The sequence below is a fragment of the Petromyzon marinus genome, unplaced genomic scaffold (assembly GCF_048934315.1).
Source record: "Petromyzon marinus isolate PM22_M1 ecotype Great Lakes invasive population unplaced genomic scaffold, UKy_Petmar_22M1.pri1.0 PM_Scaffold_7, whole genome shotgun sequence".
Lineage (NCBI taxonomy): Eukaryota > Metazoa > Chordata > Hyperoartia > Petromyzontiformes > Petromyzontidae > Petromyzon > Petromyzon marinus.
Window position 1 is genome coordinate 3,211,786 of NW_027423677.1, and position 20,533 is coordinate 3,232,318.

At 46.6% G+C, this 20,533-nt stretch overlaps 1 long non-coding RNA gene across 1 annotated transcript in view; it reads right to left on the reverse strand.

The window, feature by feature from the left end:
- Positions 1–869: 869 nt before the first annotated feature.
- The window catches only part of LOC142923764 (uncharacterized), a 48,967-nt gene continuing 29,303 nt past the window's right edge, over positions 870–20,533 (reverse strand). Inside the window, exon 3 of the long non-coding RNA XR_012940827.1 lies at positions 870–1,967. This is a non-coding gene — a long non-coding RNA (uncharacterized LOC142923764). The remainder of the gene's footprint in view (positions 1,968–20,533) is intronic.

Below are 20,533 nucleotides of genomic sequence, written 5' to 3' on the forward strand. Positions count from 1 at the left end.
TCTACTCGGATATTATCATCGTATTGTTGTCATGCCATTGGAGTATTATAAAGCAGCCTTTGGTAAAGTCGACCGCAGCAGATTGTTATAGGCTGTGGTGGGCAGCATATGGCGGTGAAGCAATGTCCATTGTTTTGTTCCGCGCTATCATCGTCACCAACCCGCACTGACCAAAGGTTGTGAGATACAGCAAGTCCTCGCTTAACACGGGGGTTGCGTTCCTGACAATTGCTAAGTGAAACTAATCTGCGTTCAGCGGGAGTAATGTTCCCATAACAAATAACGGTAAAGGTGGGGGTGCCGTTCCAGCCCGCAATTTAATTGTTTTTGATAGCACAGTACACTGTTTTACATGTTTATTTTAAAATGTGTTGTGTTTATATAGTATCTCTATCAATATGCTAAGTATGACACTCCTTTAATTAAATCTCAAGTGAGAGATATGGTGAGTGAAAAATATAATGGAGCAAGATGATGCTCCGCGCACAAAGATCCTGCTGGAACAAAGACCGAGGAAGAGGAAGGTACGCTGGGTATCACAGCATACATCAGTACTACAGCTTCTAGCATCATCCAACAACACTGCTAACACCGACGCCGCTCAGAAAAGTAGTCCGTGACCACGCGCTATACTTGCAATGTAGCGAGCGCGGTTGAGCGTTAAAATCTAGAAACTTTCCATAAAAAGGTAAAACCGTGTTAAAGCCAAAACGCGTAGTGTGAACGCGCATTCAACGGGGATCTACCGTACGGTCAAACAACCTTGCACAACCTCGCACAGAACGAGGCCCACACCCAGCAGTGGATTCAAAAAGAGGGCTGTTACATGTGAAAAGCAGTGTGACAAGATTTGAAGCTTTCGTGACTGCAAGGATTCATACTCTTTGGTTTTATTCGGTAAAGTCACGTAGATAAAATAAAAAATAAAAGAAAACAATTCAATCACGACGTTTTGGAGGCAACACAAGCTTCCGTCTTCAGGTGGAATAGTCAACGCAGAATATCGGATGGCTCGGTCGTTACGGTCATTGGAAGGATCCCCCTTCTTCTGCTCCACGTACGTGTCTCTGAGACACACGACAATCAAGTTACGGCGCTGTTAGACAATCACACTGGGCGTTGCTGTGTAATCACTTGCACGCGAGTCACAGTAACAAAGTTGTGGAGTTGAAATGGTGCTTAAGAGGTCGACTAGGAAATTTGTACCTCTTCTGGGGCAGTAAAATCAGCACAGCTCTGCGAGAAGTGTAAATCATGTAGTCCTGTGAGTTGTTAGGCATAATGTCAGAGGTTTCCCTCCGAGTGCTGCAAACGCCTTCAGGAATCCAGTTTTAATGACAAGAAATGTATTTAATAATCATGAATTACATTTATAAAACGCCTTTCTGCTCAGTAACTCAAGCCACGGGGGCGTTCAGTCCCACGAGCCGAATCAGATGCACAGTTTATTATCTCAACTGTACGTAGCACAGTTGGCTATGTACTGTGTGAAGGAAGTTCAACATACATACAATTCAAACCCCACCCCACAGAGTGCCAAAATTCAATAAAGGGAGTGCAATTAATTTCAGCCCTGGCGAAAAAATCAGCTACCAATCCTTGGCCATCTGGACAGGGGCAGCCTTATGCACAACGCCACTACGCCACCAACTCTGCTGGCCCTCATGGCACTGGGAAACAGTCCCAACGAGACTTTGCGCCACCAACCGCCACCGTGTGCCACAGTTCAGAAGTAAAGAGGCGTCAATTCGTGTGCCGTGCACACTGGATTGGCGAGATGGCTAGGACCGTTTGGAGAGCTGCGCCTACCGATGGTGCTCATTGGTGAAGGCGTAGAAGTGTTTCTGCGGAGTGGAGATGATGTCGCGAAGTCTCTTGTAGACAGGAGCGGAGCGATGGCGGATCTCCTGCAACACCGTCTATAGAATCACCACGTTAAGCAGGCACGGGTCCTCCAGCAGGTCAATCTGAGAAGCAAGCACACACGCAAACATACACACGAGGGGAGCATTCATTAGCCGGGCGGCGGTAGTGCACGCCTGTAATCCAGCACCGTTGAGGCGAGGATTCATGGATCACGCAAATGTTGCGAAACTTCTTTCCCGTGAGCATGCAGGAAGTGCCATACCCTGGATATGCCAAAAGGCAGCAGAGCAAAATGTGGACTAATATTATCTGTCCCTTGTGTATGGGATAAAGTGTTGCCCCCCCACGTGAATAAACACGCATACATTGGCTGGAATATATTGGTATATAGAGCTTGGGCAATTGTTGGTGCTGGCTCACCGCTTGGCTGCAGTGACATTGTTCATGCAATTTGCATGAACGGCGCTCCACCTAAAACGAAACATTATATCATATGATCGTAATGTGGGTATGTGTCTCAAGAGGTCTGAGCGCTGAGCTGGTACAGCTTTGCCTGTCAGTCGACACAACTCCCCACATTCGGCTTGCAGCTGAAGAAAACACTCAGCACTGCCATCCCCTGGTCACCTGACAGTCACACGTCTGTAGCTCAGGGCAAGCCCAGGCTTAACTCTGCTTAGCATCGGAGATCAGATGAGAACTAAGGTGATAAAGTTGTAGCAGGGGTATAACGCATTGTGGTGGGTCCACACACTAATCATAATAATAATAGGTAACAGTAGAAATGAGTAACACTGGTCAGGTATAGTGGCTGCTGTAATAGATGTGACCTTGGTAAATAAATAAAAAATACATTTTGATTTAAAGCTTTCGTGACTGCAGGGATTCATATTCTTGGTTCTTTCGGTAAAGTCATGTAGAAGCGATGATGATTGCTTGTGTTGCAGTCGAAACGTCGTGATAATTGTATTGTTTTATATTTTTATCATTTCCCTTCTTCTATTTTTAAATAAAAAATAGTTTAGTATTTTTTTTTATCATTGGTGTGGTCCCCTTATGCACCACAGGTCACACCTGATTGGGCTCTCACCTAGTTAAGGAGCAATGATTTTCCTACCTTATCAGTTGAGGTGAGGAAGGTGAAGTGAGAAGTAAAATTGCCCGACCTCACCTGGTAGAGGAGGACAAATCTGTCTCTCACCTGATTCAGGAACCCCTCATCCAAATGATGAAGTGGTGCTGGACACCTGTGAAAAAGAGCTTTATAGCTCATCGGATTGATCCAGGAAAAATATTCAGATTATGATGCTGCCATAATGTGACGGTTATCACACTGGGCTTGGCAACCCAAATGCCGCCGGTTCATCCTCCAAGCGCGGCAGGTGATTGAACCGTTTCTTAAATCCCCCCTCACTGGCCCTGCCGTTGTCCACTCAGCACTGTCAATGGGTAGTCCATCGGCAGGTCGTGTGTGGTGGGGTAAAATGTGGGTTACTCCCAACTCTTCCAAACGTCTGGCTCAACAACATATCCTCCAAAAGGGAGCTTGCAGTGGCGCGAGCCAATATATTTTCAGGGCTGCCTGCACCTTAACCTTCAACCTTTTAGAGTGAGATGGTGGTTTGAGTGAGATGGTGGTTTGAGTGAGATGGTGGTTTGAGTGAGATGGTGGTTTGAGTGAGTTTGGTGGTTTGAGTGAGTTGGTGGTTTGAGTGAGTTTGGTGGTTTGAGTGAGTTGGTGGTTTGAGTGAGATGGTGGTTTGAGTGAGATGGTGGTTTGAGTGAGATGGTGGTGGTTTGAGTGAGTTGGTGGTTTGAGTGAGTTGGTGGTTTGAGTGAGTTGGTGGTTTGAGAGAGTTGGTGGTTTGAGTGAGATGGTGGTTTGAGTGAGTTGGTGGTTTGAGTGAGTTGGTGATTTGAGTGAGATGGTGGTGGTTTGAGTGAAATGGTGGTTTGAGTGAGTTGGTGGTTTGAGTGAGATCGTGGTTTGAATGAGATGGTGGTTTGAGTGACATGGTGGTTTGAATGAGATGGTGGTTTGAGTGAGTTGGTGGTTTGAGTGAGTTGGTGGTTTGAGTGAGTTGGTGGTTTGAGTGAGATGGTGGTTTGAGTGAGTTGATGGTTTGAGTGAGATGGTGGTTTGAATGAGATGGTGGTTTGAGTGAGATGGTGGTTTGAGTGAGTTGGTGGTTTGAGTGAGATGGTGGTGGTTTGAGTGAGTTGGTGGTTTGAGTGAGTTGGTGGTTTGAGTGAGATGGTGGTGGTTTGAGTGAGATGGTGGTTTGAGTGAGTTGGTGGTTTGAGTGAGTTGGAGGTTTGAGTGAGATGGTGGTGGTTTGAGTGAGATGGTGGTTTGAGTGAGTTGGTGGTTTGAGTGAGTTGGAGGTTTGAGTGAGATGGTGGTGGTTTGAGTGAGATGGTGGTTTGAGTGAGTTGGTGGTTTGAGTGAGTTGGAGGTTTGAGTGAGATGGTGGTTGAGTGAGATGGTGGTTGAGTGAGATGGTGATTTGAGTGAGTTGGTGGTTTGAGTGAGATGGTGGTTTGAGTGAGTTGATGGTTCGAGTGAGATGGTGGTTTGAGTGAGATGGTGGTTTGAGTGAGATGGTGGTTGAGTGAGTTGGTGGTTTGAGTGAGTTGGTGGTTGAGTGAGTTGGTGGTTTGAGTGAGATGGTGGTTTGAGTGAGTTGGTGGTTTGAGTGAGTTGGTGGTTTGAGTGAGATGGTGGTTTGAGTGAGTTGGTGGTTTGAGTGAGTTGATGGTTTGAGTGAGTTCGTGGTTTGAGTGAGTTGGTGGTTTGAGTGAGATGGTGGTTTTAGTGAGTTGGTGGTTTGAGTGAGTTGATGGTTTGAGTGAGTTGGTGGTTTGAGTGAGTTGGTGGTTTGAGTGAGATGGTGGTTTGAGTGAGTTGGTGGTTTGAGTGAGATGGTGGTTTGAGTGAGTTGATGGTTTGAGTGAGTTGGTGGTTTCAGTGAGTTGATGGTTGAGTGAGATGGTGGTTTGAGTGAGTTGGTGGTTTGAGTGAGTTGGTGGTTTGAGTGAGATGGTGGGTTGAGTGAGTTGATGGTTGAGTGAGTTGGTGGTTTGAGTGAGAGTGAGTTGGTGGTTTGAGTGAGTTGGTAGTTTGAGTGAGTTGGTGGTTTGAGTGAGAGTGAGTTGGTGGTTTGAGTGAGTTGATGGTTTGAGTGAGATGGTGGTTTGAGTGAGATGGTGGTTTGAGTGAGATGGTGGTTTGAGTGAGATGGTGGTTTGAGTGAGATGGTGGTTTGAGTGAGATGGTGGTTTGAGTGAGTTGGTGGTTTGAGTGAGATGGTGGTTTGAGTGAGTTGATGGTTTGAGTGAGATGGTGGTTTGAATGAGATGGTGGTTTGAGTGAGATGGTGGTTTGAGTGAGTTGGTGGTTTGAGTGAGATGGTGGTGGTTTGAGTGAGTTGGTGGTTTGAGTGAGTTGGTGGTTTGAGTGAGATGGTGGTGGTTTGAGTGAGATGGTGGTTTGAGTGAGTTGGTGGTTTGAGTGAGTTGGAGGTTTGAGTGAGATGGTGGTGGTTTGAGTGAGATGGTGGTTTGAGTGAGTTGGTGGTTTGAGTGAGTTGGAGGTTTGAGTGAGATGGTGGTTGAGTGAGATGGTGGTTGAGTGAGATGGTGATTTGAGTGAGTTGGTGGTTTGAGTGAGATGGTGGTTTGAGTGAGTTGATGGTTCGAGTGAGATGGTGGTTTGAGTGAGATGGTGGTTTGAGTGAGATGGTGGTTGAGTGAGTTGGTGGTTTGAGTGAGTTGGTGGTTGAGTGAGTTGGTGGTTTGAGTGAGATGGTGGTTTGAGTGAGTTGGTGGTTTGAGTGAGTTGGTGGTTTGAGTGAGTTGGTGGTTTGAGTGAGTTGGTGGTTTGAGTGAGTTGATGGTTTGAGTGAGTTCGTGGTTTGAGTGAGTTGGTGGTTTGAGTGAGATGGTGGTTTTAGTGAGTTGGTGGTTTGAGTGAGATGGTGGTTTGAGTGAGTTGGTGGTTTGAGTGAGATGGTGGTTTGAGTGAGTTGATGGTTTGAGTGAGTTGGTGGTTTGAGTGAGTTGGTGGTTTGAGTGAGATGGTGGTTTGAGTGAGTTGGTGGTTTGAGTGAGATGGTGGTTTGAGTGAGTTGGTGGTTTGAGTGAGATGGTGGTTTGAGTGAGTTGATGGTTTGAGTGAGTTGGTGTTTTCAGTGAGTTGATGGTTGAGTGAGATGGTGGTTTGAGTGAGTTGGTGGTTTGAGTGAGTTGGTGGTTTGAGTGAGATGGTGGGTTGAGTGAGTTGATGGTTGAGTGAGTTGGTGGTTTGAGTGAGTTGGTGGTTTGAGTGAGTTGGTAGTTTGAGTGAGTTGGTGGTTTGAGTGAGAGTGAGTTGGTGGTTTGAGTGAGTTGATGGTTTGAGTGAGATGGTGGTTTGAGTGAGATGGTGGTTTGAGTGAGATGGTGGTTTGAGTGAGATGGTGGTTTGAGTGAGATGGTGGTTTGAGTGAGATGGTGGTTTGAGTGAGTTGGTGGTTTGAGTGAGATGGTGGTTTGAGTGAGATGGTGGTTTGAGTGAGTTGGTGGTTTGAGTGAGATGGTGGTTTGAGTGAGTTGTTGGTTTGAGTGAGATGGTGGTTTGAGTGAGTTGATGGTTCGAGTGAGATGGTGGTTTGAGTGAAATGGTGGTTTGAGTGAGTTGGTGGCTTGAGTGAGTTGGTGGTTGAGTGAGTTGGTGGTTTGAGTGAGTTGGAGGTTTGAGTGAGATGGTGGTTGAGTGAGATGGTGGTTGAGTGAGATGGTGATTTGAGTGAGTTGGTGGTTTGAGTGAGATGGTGGTTTGAGTGAGTTGATGGTTCGAGTGAGATGGTGGTTTGAGTGAGATGGTGGTTTCAGTGAGTTGGTGGTTTGAGTGAGTTGGTGGTTTGAGTGAGTTGATGGTTCGAGTGAGATGGTGGTTTGAGTGAGATGGTGGTTTGAGTGAGTTGGTGGTTTGAGTGAGTTGGTGGTTTGAGTGAGTTGATGGTTTGAGTGAGTTCGTGGTTTGAGTGAGTTGGTGGTTTGAGTGAGATGGTGGTTTTAGTGAGTTGGTGGTTTGAGTGAGATGGTGGTTTGAGTGAGTTGGTGGTTTGAGTGAGATGGTGGTTTGAGTGAGTTGATGGTTTGAGTGAGTTGGTGGTTTGAGTGAGTTGGTGGTTTGAGTGAGATGGTGGTTTGAGTGAGTTGGTGGTTTGAGTGAGATGGTGGTTTGAGTGAGTTGATGGTTTGAGTGAGTTGGTGGTTTCAGTGAGTTGATGGTTGAGTGAGATGGTGGTTTGAGTGAGTTGGTGGTTTGAGTGAGTTGGTGGTTTGAGTGAGATGGTGGGTTGAGTGAGTTGATGGTTGAGTGAGTTGGTGGTTTGAGTGAGAGTGAGTTGGTGGTTTGAGTGAGTTGGTAGTTTGAGTGAGTTGGTGGTTTGAGTGAGAGTGGGTTGGTGGTTTGAGTGAGTTGATGGTTTGAGTGAGATGGTGGTTTGAGTGAGATGGTGGTTTGAGTGAGATGGTGGTTTGAATGAGATGGTGGTTTGAGTGAGATGGTGGTTTGAGTGAGATGGTGGTTTGAGTGAGTTGGTGGTTTGAGTTAGATGGTGGTTTGAGTGAGATGGTGGTTTGAGTGAGTTGGTGGTTTGAGTGAGATGGTGGTTTGAGTGAGTTGTTGGTTTGAGTGAGATGGTGGTTTGAGTGAGTTGATGGTTCGAGTGAGATGTGGTTTGAGTGAGATGGTGGTTTGAGTGAGTTGGTGGCTTGAGTGAGTTGGTGGTTGAGTGAGTTGGTGGTTTGAGTGAGTTGGAGGTTTGAGTGAGATGGTGGTTGAGTGAGATGGTGGTTGAGTGAGATGGTGATTTGAGTGAGTTGGTGGTTTGAGTGAGATGGTGGTTTGAGTGAGTTGATGGTTCGAGTGAGATGGTGGTTTGAGTGAGATGGTGGCTTGAGTGAGTTGGTGGTTTGAGTGAGTTGGTGGTTTGAGTGAGTTGATGGTTCGAGTGAGATGGTGGTTTGAGTGAGATGGTGGTTTGAGTGAGATGGTGGTTGAGTGAGTTGGTGGTTTGAGTGAGTTGGTGGTTGAGTGAGTTGGTGGTTTGAGTGAGATGGTGGTTTGAGTGAGTTGGTGGTTTGAGTGAGTTGGTGGTTTGAGTGAGATGGTGGTTTGAGTGAGTTGGTGGTTTGAGTGAGTTGATGGTTTGAGTGAGTTCGTGGTTTGAGTGAGTTGGTGGTTTGAGTGAGATGGTGGTTTTAGTGAGTTGGTGGTTTGAGTGAGTTGATGGTTTGAGTGAGTTGGTGGTTTGAGTGAGTTGGTGGTTTGAGTGAGTTGATGGTTTGAGTGAGTTGGTGGTTTCAGTGAGTTGATGGTTGAGTGAGATGGTGGTTTGAGTGAGTTGGTGGTTTGAGTGAGTTGGTGGTTTGAGTGAGATGGTGGGTTGAGTGAGTTGATGGTTGAGTGAGTTGGTGGTTTGAGTGAGAGTGAGTTGGTGGTTTGAGTGAGTTGGTAGTTTGAGTGAGTTGGTGGTTTGAGTGAGAGTGAGTTGGTGGTTTGAGTGAGTTGATGGTTTGAGTGAGATGGTGGTTTGAGTGAGTTGGTGGTTTGAGTGAGATGATGGTTTGAGTGAGATGGTGGTTTGAGTGAGATGGTGGTTTGAGTGAGATGGTGGTTTGAGTGAGATGTTGGTTTGAGTGAGATGGTGGTTTGAGTGAGTTGGTGGTTTGAGTGAGATGGTGGTTTGAGTGAGATGGTGGTTTGAGTGAGTTGGTGGTTTGAGTGAGATGGTGGTTTGAGTGAGTTGTTGGTTTGAGTGAGATGGTGGTTTGAGTGAGTTGATGGTTCGAGTGAGATGATGGTTTGAGTGAGATGGTGGTTTGAGTGAGATGGTGGTTTGAGTGAGTTGGTGGCTTGAGTGAGTTGGTGGTTGAGTGAGTTGGTGGTTTGAGTGAGATGGTGGTTTGAGTGAGTTGGTGGTTTGAGTGAGTTGGTGGTTTGAGTGAGATGGTGGTTTGAGTGAGTTGGTGGTTTGAGTGAGTTGATGGTTTGAGTGAGTTGGTGGTTTGAGTGAGTTGGTGGTTTGAGTGAGTTGGTGGTTTGAGTGAGTTGGAGGTTTGAGTGAGATGGTGGTGGTTTGAGTGAGATGGTGGTTTGAGTGAGTTGGTGGTTTGAGTGAGTTGGTGGTTTGAGTGAGATGGTGGTGGTTTGAGTGAGATGGTGGTTTGAGTGAGTTGGTGGTTTGAGTGAGTTGGAGGTTTGAGTGAGATGGTGGTGGTTTGAGTGAGATGGTGGTTTGAGTGAGTTGGTGGTTTGAGTGAGATGGTGGTTTGAGTGAGTTGTTGGTTTGAGTGAGATGGTGGTTTGAGTGAGTTGATGGTTCGAGTGAGATGGTGGTTTGAGTGAGATGGTGGTTTGAGTGAGTTGGTGGCTTGAGTGAGTTGGTGGTTGAGTGAGTTGGTGGTTTGAGTGAGTTGGAGGTTTGAGTGAGATGGTGGTTGAGTGAGATGGTGGTTGAGTGAGATGGTGATTTGAGTGAGTTGGTGGTTTGAGTGAGATGGTGGTTTGAGTGAGTTGATGGTTCGAGTGAGATGGTGGTTTGAGTGAGATGGTGGTTTGAGTGAGTTGGTGGTTTGAGTGAGTTGGTGGTTTGAGTGAGTTGATGGTTCGAGTGAGATGGTGGTTTGAGTGAGATGGTGGTTTGAGTGAGATGGTGGTTGAGTGAGTTGGTGGTTTGAGTGAGTTGGTGGTTGAGTGAGTTGGTGGTTTGAGTGAGATGGTGGTTTGAGTGAGTTGGTGGTTTGAGTGAGTTGGTGGTTTGAGTGAGATGGTGGTTTGAGTGAGTTGGTGGTTTGAGTGAGTTGATGGTTTGAGTGAGTTCGTGGTTTGAGTGAGTTGGTGGTTTGAGTGAGATGGTGGTTTTAGTGAGTTGGTGGTTTGAGTGAGTTGATGGTTTGAGTGAGTTGGTGGTTTGAGTGAGTTGGTGGTTTGAGTGAGATGGTGGTTTGAGTGAGTTGGTGGTTTGAGTGAGATGGTGGTTTGAGTGAGTTGATGGTTTGAGTGAGTTGGTGGTTTCAGTGAGTTGATGGTTGAGTGAGATGGTGGTTTGAGTGAGTTGGTGGTTTGAGTGAGTTGGTGGTTTGAGTGAGATGGTGGGTTGAGTGAGTTGATGGTTGAGTGAGTTGGTGGTTTGAGTGAGAGTGAGTTGGTGGTTTGAGTGAGTTGGTAGTTTGAGTGAGTTGGTGGTTTGAGTGAGAGTGAGTTGGTGGTTTGAGTGAGCTGATGGTTTGAGTGAGATGGTGGTTTGAGTGAGTTGGTGGTTTGAGTGAGATGATGGTTTGAGTGAGATGGTGGTTTGAGTGAGATGGTGGTTTGAGTGAGATGGTGGTTTGAGTGAGATGGTGGTTTGAGTGAGATGGTGGTTTGAGTGAGATGGTGGTTTGAGTGAGATGGTGGTTTGAGTGAGATGGTGGTTTCAGTGAGTTGGTGGTTTGAGTGAGATGGTGGTTTGAGTGAGTTGTTGGTTTGAGTGAGATGGTGGTTTGAGTGAGTTGATGGTTCGAGTGAGATGGTGGTTTGAGTGAGATGGTGGTTTGAGTGAGTTGGTGGCTTGAATGAGTTGGTGGTTGAGTGAGTTGGTGGTTTGAGTGAGATGGTGGTTTGAGTGAGTTGGTGGTTTGAGTGATTTGGTGGTTTGAGTGAGATGGTGGTTTGAGTGAGTTGGTGGTTTGAGTGAGTTGATGGTTTGAGTGAGTTGGTGGTTTGAGTGAGTTGGTGGTTTGAGTAAGTTGGTGGTTTGAGTGAGTTGGAGGTTTGAGTGAGATGGTGGTGGTTTGAGTGAGATGGTGGTTTGAGTGAGTTGGTAGTTTGAGTGAGTTGGTGGTTTGAGTGAGATGGTGGTGGTTTGAGTGAGATGGTGGTTTGAGTGAGTTGGTGGTTTGAGTGAGTTGGAGGTTTGAGTGAGATGGTGGTGGTTTGAGTGAGATGGTGGTTTGAGTGAGTTGGTGGTTTGAGTGAGTTGGTGGTTTGAGTGAGTTGGTGGTTTGAGTGAGATGGTGGGTTGAGTGAGTTGATGGTTGAGTGAGTTGGTGGTTTGAGTGAGAGTGAGTTGGTGGTTTGAGTGAGTTGGTAGTTTGAGTGAGTTGGTGGTTTGAGTGAGAGTGAGTTGGTGGTTTGAGTGAGTTGATGGTTTGAGTGAGATGGTGGTTTGAGTGAGATGGTGGTTTGAGTGAGATGGTGGTTTGAGTGAGATGGTGGTTTGAGTGAGATGGTGGTTTGAGTGAGATGGTGGTTTGAGTGAGTTGGTGGTTTGAGTGAGATGGTGGTTTGAGTGAGATGGTGGTTTGAGTGAGTTGGTGGTTTGAGTGAGATGGTGGTTTGAGTGAGTTGTTGGTTTGAGTGAGATGGTGGTTTGAGTGAGTTGATGGTTCGAGTGAGATGGTGGTTTGAGTGAAATGGTGGTTTGAGTGAGTTGGTGGCTTGAGTGAGTTGGTGGTTGAGTGAGTTGGTGGTTTGAGTGAGTTGGAGGTTTGAGTGAGATGGTGGTTGAGTGAGATGGTGGTTGAGTGAGATGGTGATTTGAGTGAGTTGGTGGTTTGAGTGAGATGGTGGTTTGAGTGAGTTGATGGTTCGAGTGAGATGGTGGTTTGAGTGAGATGGTGGTTTGAGTGAGATGGTGGCTTGAGTGAGTTGGTGGTTTGAGTGAGATGGTGGTTTGAGTGAGTTGATGGTTTGAGTGAGTTGGTGGTTTCAGTGAGTTGATGGTTGAGTGAGATGGTGGTTTGAGTGAGTTGGTGGTTTGAGTGAGTTGGTGGTTTGAGTGAGATGGTGGGTTGAGTGAGTTGATGGTTGAGTGAGTTGGTGGTTTGAGTGAGTTGGTGGTTTGAGTGAGTTGGTAGTTTGAGTGAGTTGGTGGTTTGAGTGAGAGTGAGTTGGTGGTTTGAGTGAGTTGATGGTTTGAGTGAGATGGTGGTTTGAGTGAGATGGTGGTTTGAGTGAGATGGTGGTTTGAGTGAGATGGTGGTTTGAGTGAGATGGTGGTTTGAGTGAGATGGTGGTTTGAGTGAGATGGTGGTTTGAGTGAGTTGGTGGTTTGAGTGAGATGGTGGTTTGAGTGAGATGGTGGTTTGAGTGAGTTGGTGGTTTGAGTGAGATGGTGGTTTGAGTGAGTTGTTGGTTTGAGTGAGATGGTGGTTTGAGTGAGTTGATGGATCGAGTGAGATGGTGGTTTGAGTGAGATGGTGGTTTGAGTGAGTTGGTGGCTTGAGTGAGTTGGTGGTTGAGTGAGTTGGTGGTTTGAGTGAGTTGGAGGTTTGAGTGAGATGGTGGTTGAGTGAGATGGTGGTTGAGTGAGATGGTGATTTGAGTGAGTTGGTGGTTTGAGTGAGATGGTGGTTTGAGTGAGTTGATGGTTCGAGTGAGATGGTGGTTTGAGTGAGATGGTGGTTTGAGTGAGTTGGTGGTTTGAGTGAGTTGGTGGTTTGAGTGAGTTGATGGTTCGAGTGAGATGGTGGTTTGAGTGAGATGGTGGTTTGAGTGAGATGGTGGTTGAGTGAGTTGGTGGTTTGAGTGAGTTGGTGGTTGAGTGAGTTGGTGGTTTGAGTGAGATGGTGGTTTGAGTGAGTTGGTGGTTTGAGTGAGTTGGTGGTTTGAGTGAGATGGTGGTTTGAGTGAGTTGGTGGTTTGAGTGAGTTGATGGTTTGAGTGAGTTCGTGGTTTGAGTGAGTTGGTGGTTTGAGTGAGATGGTGGTTTTAGTGAGTTGGTGGTTTGAGTGAGTTGATGGTTTGAGTGAGTTGGTGGTTTGAGTGAGTTGGTGGTTTGAGTGAGATGGTGGTTTGAGTGAGTTGGTGGTTTGAGTGAGATGGTGGTTTGAGTGAGTTGATGGTTTGAGTGAGTTGGTGGTTTCAGTGAGTTGATGGTTGAGTGAGATGGTGGTTTGAGTGAGTTGGTGGTTTGAGTGAGTTGGTGGTTTGAGTGAGATGGTGGGTTGAGTGAGTTGATGGTTGAGTGAGTTGGTGGTTTGAGTGAGAGTGAGTTGGTGGTTTGAGTGAGTTGGTAGTTTGAGTGAGTTGGTGGTTTGAGTGAGAGTGAGTTGGTGGTTTGAGTGAGTTGATGGTTTGAGTGAGATGGTGGTTTGAGTGAGTTGGTGGTTTGAGTGAGATGATGGTTTGAGTGAGATGGTGGTTTGAGTGAGATGGTGGTTTGAGTGAGATGGTGGTTTGAGTGAGATGTTGGTTTGAGTGAGATGGTGGTTTGAGTGAGTTGGTGGTTTGAGTGAGATGGTGGTTTGAGTGAGATGGTGGTTTGAGTGAGTTGGTGGTTTGAGTGAGATGGTGGTTTGAGTGAGTTGTTGGTTTGAGTGAGATGGTGGTTTGAGTGAGTTGATGGTTCGAGTGAGATGGTGGTTTGAGTGAGATGGTGGTTTGAGTGAGTTGGTGGCTTGAGTGAGTTGGTGGTTGAGTGAGTTGGTGGTTTGAGTGAGATGGTGGTTTGAGTGAGTTGGTGGTTTGAGTGAGTTGGTGGTTTGAGTGAGGTGGTGGTTTGAGTGAGTTGGTGGTTTGAGTGAGTTGATGGTTTGAGTGAGTTGGTGGTTTGAGTGAGTTGGTGGTTTGAGTGAGTTGGTGGTTTGAGTGAGTTGGAGGTTTGAGTGAGTTGGTGGTTTGAGTGAGATGGTGGTTTGAGTGAGTTGGTGGTTTGAGTGAGATGGTGGTTTGAGTGAGTTGATGGTTTGAGTGAGTTGGTGGTTCGAGTGAGATGGTGGTTTGAGTGAGATGGTGGTTTGAGTGAGATGGTGGTTGAGTGAGTTGGTGGTTTGAGTGAGTTGGTGGTTGAGTGAGTTGGTGGTTTGAGTGAGATGGTGGTTTGAGTGAGTTGGTGGTTTGAGTGAGTTGGTGGTTTGAGTGAGATGGTGGTTTGAGTGAGTTGGTGGTTTGAGTGAGTTGATGGTTTGAGTGAGTTCGTGGTTTGAGTGAGTTGGTGGTTTGAGTGAGATGGTGGTTTGAGTGAGTTGGTGGTTTGAGTGAGTTGGTGGTTTGAGTGAGATGGTGGTTTGAGTGAGTTGGTGGTTTGAGTGAGTTGATGGTTTGAGTGAGTTCGTGGTTTGAGTGAGATGGTGGTTTGAGTGAGTTGATGGTTTGAGTGAGTTGGTGGTTTCAGTGAGTTGATGGTTGAGTGAGATGGTGGTTTGAGTGAGTTGGTGGTTTGAGTGAGTTGGTGGTTTGAGTGAGATGGTGGGTTGAGTGAGTTGATGGTTGAGTGAGTTGGTGGTTTGAGTGAGAGTGAGTTGGTGGTTTGAGTGAGTTGGTAGTTTGAGTGAGTTGGTGGTTTGAGTGAGAGTGAGTTGGTGGTTTGAGTGAGTTGATGGTTTGAGTGAGATGGTGGTTTGAGTGAGTTGGTGGTTTGAGTGAGATGATGGTTTGAGTGAGATGGTGGTTTGAGTGAGATGGTGGTTTGAGTGAGATGGTGGTTTGAGTGAGATGGTGGTTTGAGTGAGATGGTGGTTTGAGTGAGTTGGTGGTTTGAGTGAGATGGTGGTTGAGTGAGATGGTGGTTTGAGTGAGTTGGTGGTTTGAGTGAGTTGGTGGTTTGAGTGAGATGGTGGGTTGAGTGAGTTGATGGTTGAGTGAGTTGGTGGTTTGAGTGAGTTGGTGGTTTGAGTGAGTTGGTAGTTTGAGTGAGTTGGTGGTTTGAGTGAGAGTGAGTTGGTGGTTTGAGTGAGTTGATGGTTTGAGTGAGATGGTGGTTTGAGTGAGATGGTGGTTTGAGTGAGATGGTGGTTTGAGTGAGTTGGTGGTTTGAGTGAGATGGTGGTTTGAGTGAGTTGGTGGTTTGAGTGAGTTGATGGTTTGAGTGAGTTGGTGGTTTGAGTGAGTTGGTGGTTTGAGTGAGTTGGTGGTTTGAGTGAGTTGGAGGTTTGAGTGAGATGGTGGTGGTTTGAGTGAGATGGTGGTTTGAGTGAGTTGGTGGTTTGAGTGAGTTGGTGGTTTGAGTGAGATGGTGGTGGTTTGAGTGAGATGGTGGTTTGAGTGAGTTGGTGGTTTGAGTGAGTTGGAGGTTTGAGTGAGATGGTGGTGGTTTGAGTGAGATGGTGGTTTGAGTGAGTTGGTGGTTTGAGTGAGATGGTGGTTTGAGTGAGTTGTTGGTTTGAGTGAGATGGTGGTTTGAGTGAGTTGATGGTTCGAGTGAGATGGTGGTTTGAGTGAGATGGTGGTTTGAGTGAGTTGGTGGCTTGAGTGAGTTGGTGGTTGAGTGAGTTGGTGGTTTGAGTGAGTTGGAGGTTTGAGTGAGATGGTGGTTGAGTGAGATGGTGGTTGAGTGAGATGGTGATTTGAGTGAGTTGGTGGTTTGAGTGAGATGGTGGTTTGAGTGAGTTGATGGTTTGAGTGAGATGGTGGTTTGAGTGAGATGGTGGTTTGAGTGAGTTGGTGGTTTGAGTGAGTTGGTGGTTTGAGTGAGTTGATGGTCGAGTGAGATGGTGGTTTGAGTGAGATGGTGGTTTGAGTGAGATGGTGGTTGAGTGAGTTGGTGGTTTGAGTGAGTTGGTGGTTGAGTGAGTTGGTGGTTTGAGTGAGATGGTGGTTTGAGTGAGTTGGTGGTTTGAGTGAGTTGGTGGTTTGAGTGAGATGGTGGTTTGAGTGAGTTGGTGGTTTGAGTGAGTTGATGGTTTGAGTGAGTTCGTGGTTTGAGTGAGTTGGTGGTTTGAGTGAGATGGTGGTTTTAGTGAGTTGGTGGTTTGAGTGAGTTGATGGTTTGAGTGAGTTGGTGGTTTGAGTGAGTTGGTGGTTTGAGTGAGATGGTGGTTTGAGTGAGTTGGTGGTTTGAGTGAGATGGTGGTTTGAGTGAGTTGATGGTTTGAGTGAGTTGGTGGTTTCAGTGAGTTGATGGTTGAGTGAGATGGTGGTTTGAGTGAGTTGGTGGTTTGAGTGAGTTGGTGGTTTGAGTGAGATGGTGGGTTGAGTGAGTTGATGGTTGAGTGAGTTGGTGGTTTGAGTGAGAGTGAGTTGGTGGTTTGAGTGAGTTGGTAGTTTGAGTGAGTTGGTGGTTTGAGTGAGAGTGAGTTGGTGGTTTGAGTGAGCTGATGGTTTGAGTGAGATGGTGGTTTGAGTGAGTTGGTGGTTTGAGTGAGATGATGGTTTGAGTGAGATGGTGGTTTGAGTGAGATGGTGGTTTGAGTGAGATGGTGGTTTGAGTGAGATGGTGGTTTGAGTGAGATGGTGGTTTGAGTGAGATGGTGGTTTGAGTGAGATGGTGGTTTGAGTGAGATGGTGGTTTGAGTGAGTTGGTGGTTTGAGTGAGATGGTGGTTTGAGTGAGTTGTTGGTTTGAGTGAGATGGTGGTTTGAGTGAGTTGATGGTTCGAGTGAGATGGTGGTTTGAGTGAGATGGTGGTTTGAGTGAGTTGGTGGCTTGAGTGAGTTGGTGGTTGAGTGAGTTGGTGGTTTGAGTGAGATGGTGGTTTGAGTGAGTTGGTGGTTTGAGTGATTTGGTGGTTTGAGTGAGATGGTGGTTTGAGTGAGTTGGTGGTTTGAGTGAGTTGATGGTTTGAGTGAGTTGGTGGTTTGAGTGAGTTGGTGGTTTGAGTAAGTTGGTGGTTTGAGTGAGTTGGAGGTTTGAGTGAGATGGTGGTGGTTTGAGTGAGATGGTGGTTTGAGTGAGTTGGTAGTTTGAGTGAGTTGGTGGTTTGAGTGAGATGGTGGTGGTTTGAGTGAGATGGTGGTTTGAGTGAGTTGGTGGTTTGAGTGAGTTGGAGGTTTGAGTGAGATGGTGGTGGTTTGAGTGAGATGGTGGTTTGAGTGAGTTGGTGGTTTGAGTGAGTTGGTGGTTTGAGTGAGTTGGTGGTTTGAGTGAGATGGTGGGTTGAGTGAGTTGATGGTTGAGTGAGTTGGTGGTTTGAGTGAGAGTGAGTTGGTGGTTTGAGTGAGTTGATGGTTTGAGTGAGATGGTGGTTTGAGTGAGATGGTGGTTTGAGTGAGATGGTGGTTTGAGTGAGATGGTGGTTTGAGTGAGATGGTGGTTTGAGTGAGATGGTGGTTTGAGTGAGTCTGGTGGTTTGAGTGAGATGGTGGTTTGAGTGAGATGGTGGTTTGAGTGAGTTGGTGGTTTGAGTGAGATGGTGGTTTGAGTGAGTTGTTGGTTTGAGTGAGATGGTGGTTTGAGTGAGTTGATGGTTCGAGTGAGATGGTGGTTTGAGTGAAATGGTGGTTTGAGTGAGTTGGTGGCTTGAGTGAGTTGGTGGTTGAGTGAGTTGGTGGTTTGAGTGAGTTGGAGGTTTGAGTGAGATGGTGGTTGAGTGAGATGGTGGTTGAGTGAGATGGTGATTTGAGTGAGTTGGTGGTTTGAGTGAGATGGTGGTTTGAGTGAGTTGATGGTTCGAGTGAGATGGTGGTTTGAGTGAGATGGTGGTTTGAGTGAGATGGTGGCTTGAGTGAGTTGGTGGTTTGAGTGAGATGGTGGTTTGAGTGAGTTGATGGTTTGAGTGAGTTGGTGGTTTCAGTGAGTTGATGGTTGAGTGAGATGGTGGTTTGAGTGAGTTGGTGGTTTGAGTGAGTTGGTGGTTTGAGTGAGATGGTGGGTTGAGTGAGTTGATGGTTGAGTGAGTTGGTGGTTTGAGTGAGTTGGTGGTTTGAGTGAGTTGGTAGTTTGAGTGAGTTGGTGGTTTGAGTGAGAGTGAGTTGGTGGTTTGAGTGAGTTGATGGTTTGAGTGAGATGGTGGTTTGAGTGAGATGGTGGTTTGAGTGAGATGGTGGTTTGAGTGAGATGGTGGTTTGAGTGAGATGGTGGTTTGAGTGAGATGGTGGTTTGAGTGAGATGGTGGTTTGAGTGAGTTGGTGGTTTGAGTGAGATGGTGGTTTGAGTGAGATGGTGGTTTGAGTGAGTTGGTGGTTTGAGTGAGATGGTGGTTTGAGTGAGTTGTTGGTTTGAGTGAGATGGTGGTTTGAGTGAGTTGATGGATCGAGTGAGATGGTGGTTTGAGTGAGATGGTGGTTTGAGTGAGTTGGTGGCTTGAGTGAGTTGGTGGTTGAGTGAGTTGGTGGTTTGAGTGAGTTGGAGGTTTGAGTGAGATGGTGGTTGAGTGAGATGGTGGTTGAGTGAGATGGTGATTTGAGTGAGTTGGTGGTTTGAGTGAGATGGTGGTTTGAGTGAGTTGATGGTTCGAGTGAGATGGTGGTTTGAGTGAGATGGTGGTTTGAGTGAGTTGGTGGTTTGAGTGAGTTGGTGGTTTGAGTGAGTTGATGGTTCGAGTGAGATGGTGGTTTGAGTGAGATGGTGGTTTGAGTGAGATGGTGGTTGAGTGAGTTGGTGGTTTGAGTGAGTTGGTGGTTGAGTGAGTTGGTGGTTTGAGTGAGATGGTGGTTTGAGTGAGTTGGTGGTTTGAGTGAGTTGGTGGTTTGAGTGAGATGGTGGATTGAGTGAGTTGGTGGTTTGAGTGAGTTGATGGTTTGAGTGAGTTCGTGGTTTGAGTGAGTTGGTGGTTTGAGTGAGATGGTGGTTTTAGTGAGTTGGTGGTTTGAGTGAGTTGATGGTTTGAGTGAGTTGGTGGTTTGAGTGAGTTGGTGGTTTGAGTGAGATGGTGGTTTGAGTGAGTTGGTGGTTTGAGTGAGATGGTGGTTTGAGTGAGTTGATGGTTTGAGTGAGTTGGTGGTTTCAGTGAGTTGATGGTTGAGTGAGATGGTGGTTTGAGTGAGTTGGTGGTTTGAGTGAGTTGGTGGTTTGAGTGAGATGGTGGGTTGAGTGAGTTGATGGTTGAGTGAGTTGGTGGTTTGAGTGAGAGTGAGTTGGTGGTTTGAGTGAGTTGGTAGTTTGAGTGAGTTGGTGGTTTGAGTGAGAGTGAGTTGGTGGTTTGAGTGAGTTGATGGTTTGAGTGAGATGGTGGTTTGAGTGAGTTGGTGGTTTGAGTGAGATGATGGTTTGAGTGAGATGGTGGTTTGAGTGAGATGGTGGTTTGAGTGAGATGGTGGTTTGGGTGAGATGTTGGTTTGAGTGAGATGGTGGTTTGAGTGAGTTGGTGGTTTGAGTGAGATGGTGGTTTGAGTGAGATGGTGGTTTGAGTGAGTTGGTGGTTTGAGTGAGATGGTGGTTTGAGTGAGTTGTTGGTTTTGAGTGAGATGGTGGTTTGAGTGAGTTGATGGTTCGAGTGAGATGGTGGTTTGAGTGAGATGGTGGTTTGAGTGAGTTGGTGGCTTGAGTGAGTTGGTGGTTGAGTGAGTTGGTGGTTTGAGTGAGATGGTGGTTTGAGTGAGTTGGTGGTTTGAGTGAGTTGGTGGTTTGAGTGAGGTGGTGGTTTGAGTGAGTTGGTGGTTTGAGTGAGTTGATGGTTTGAGTGAGTTGGTGGTTTGAGTGAGTTGGTGGTTTGAGTGAGTTGGTGGTTTGAGTGAGTTGGAGGTTTGAGTGAGTTGGTGGTTTGAGTGAGATGGTGGTTTGAGTGAGTTGGTGGTTTGAGTGAGATGGTGGTTTGAGTGAGTTGATGGTTTGAGTGAGTTGGTGGTTCGAGTGAGATGGTGGTTTGAGTGAGATGGTGGTTTGAGTGAGATGGTGGATGAGTTGGTGGTTTGAGTGAGTTGGTGGTTGAGTGAGTTGGTGGTTTGAGTGAGATGGTGGTTTGAGTGAGTTGGTGGTTTGAGTGAGTTGGTGGTTTGAGTGAGATGGTGGTTTGAGTGAGTTGGTGGTTTGAGTGAGTTGATGGTTTGAGTGAGTTCGTGGTTTGAGTGAGTTGGTGGTTTGAGTGAGATGGTGGTTTGAGTGAGTTGGTGGTTTGAGTGAGTTGGTGGTTTGAGTGAGATGGTGGTTTGAGTGAGTTGGTGGTTTGAGTGAGTTGATGGTTTGAGTGAGTTCGTGGTTTGAGTGAGATGGTGGTTTGAGTGAGTTGATGGTTTGAGTGAGTTGGTGGTTTCAGTGAGTTGATGGTTGAGTGAGATGGTGGTTTGAGTGAGTTGGTGGTTTGAGTGAGTTGGTGGTTTTGAGTGAGATGGTGGGTTGAGTGAGTTGATGGTTGAGTGAGTTGGTGGTTTGAGTGAGAGTGAGTTGGTGGTTTGAGTGAGTTGGTAGTTTGAGTGAGTTGGTGGTTTGAGTGAGAGTGAGTTGGTGGTTTGAGTGAGTTGATGGTTTGAGTGAGATGGTGGTTTGAGTGAGTTGGTGGTTTGAGTGAGATGATGGTTTGAGTGAGATGGTGGTTTGAGTGAGATGGTGGTTTGAGTGAGATGGTGGTTTGAGTGAGATGGTGGTTTGAGTGAGATGGTGGTTTGAGTGAGTTGGTGGTTTGAGTGAGATGGTGGTTGAGTGAGATGGTGGTTTGAGTGAGTTGGTGGTTTGAGTGAGTTGGTGGTTTGAGTGAGATGGTGGGTTGAGTGAGTTGATGGTTGAGTGAGTTGGTGGTTTGAGTGAGTTGGTGGTTTGAGTGAGTTGGTAGTTTGAGTGAGTTGGTGGTTTGAGTGAGAGTGAGTTGGTGGTTTGAGTGAGTTGATGGTTTGAGTGAGATGGTGGTTTGAGTGAGATGGTGGTTTGAGTGAGATGGTGGTTTGAGTGAGATGGTGGTTTGAGTGAGATGGTGGTTTGAGTGAGATGGTGGTTTGAGTGAGATGGTGGTTTGAGTGAGTTGGTGGTTTGAGTGAGATGGTGGTTTGAGTGAGATGGTGGTTTGAGTGAGTTGGTGGTTTGAGTGAGATGGTGGTTTGAGTGAGT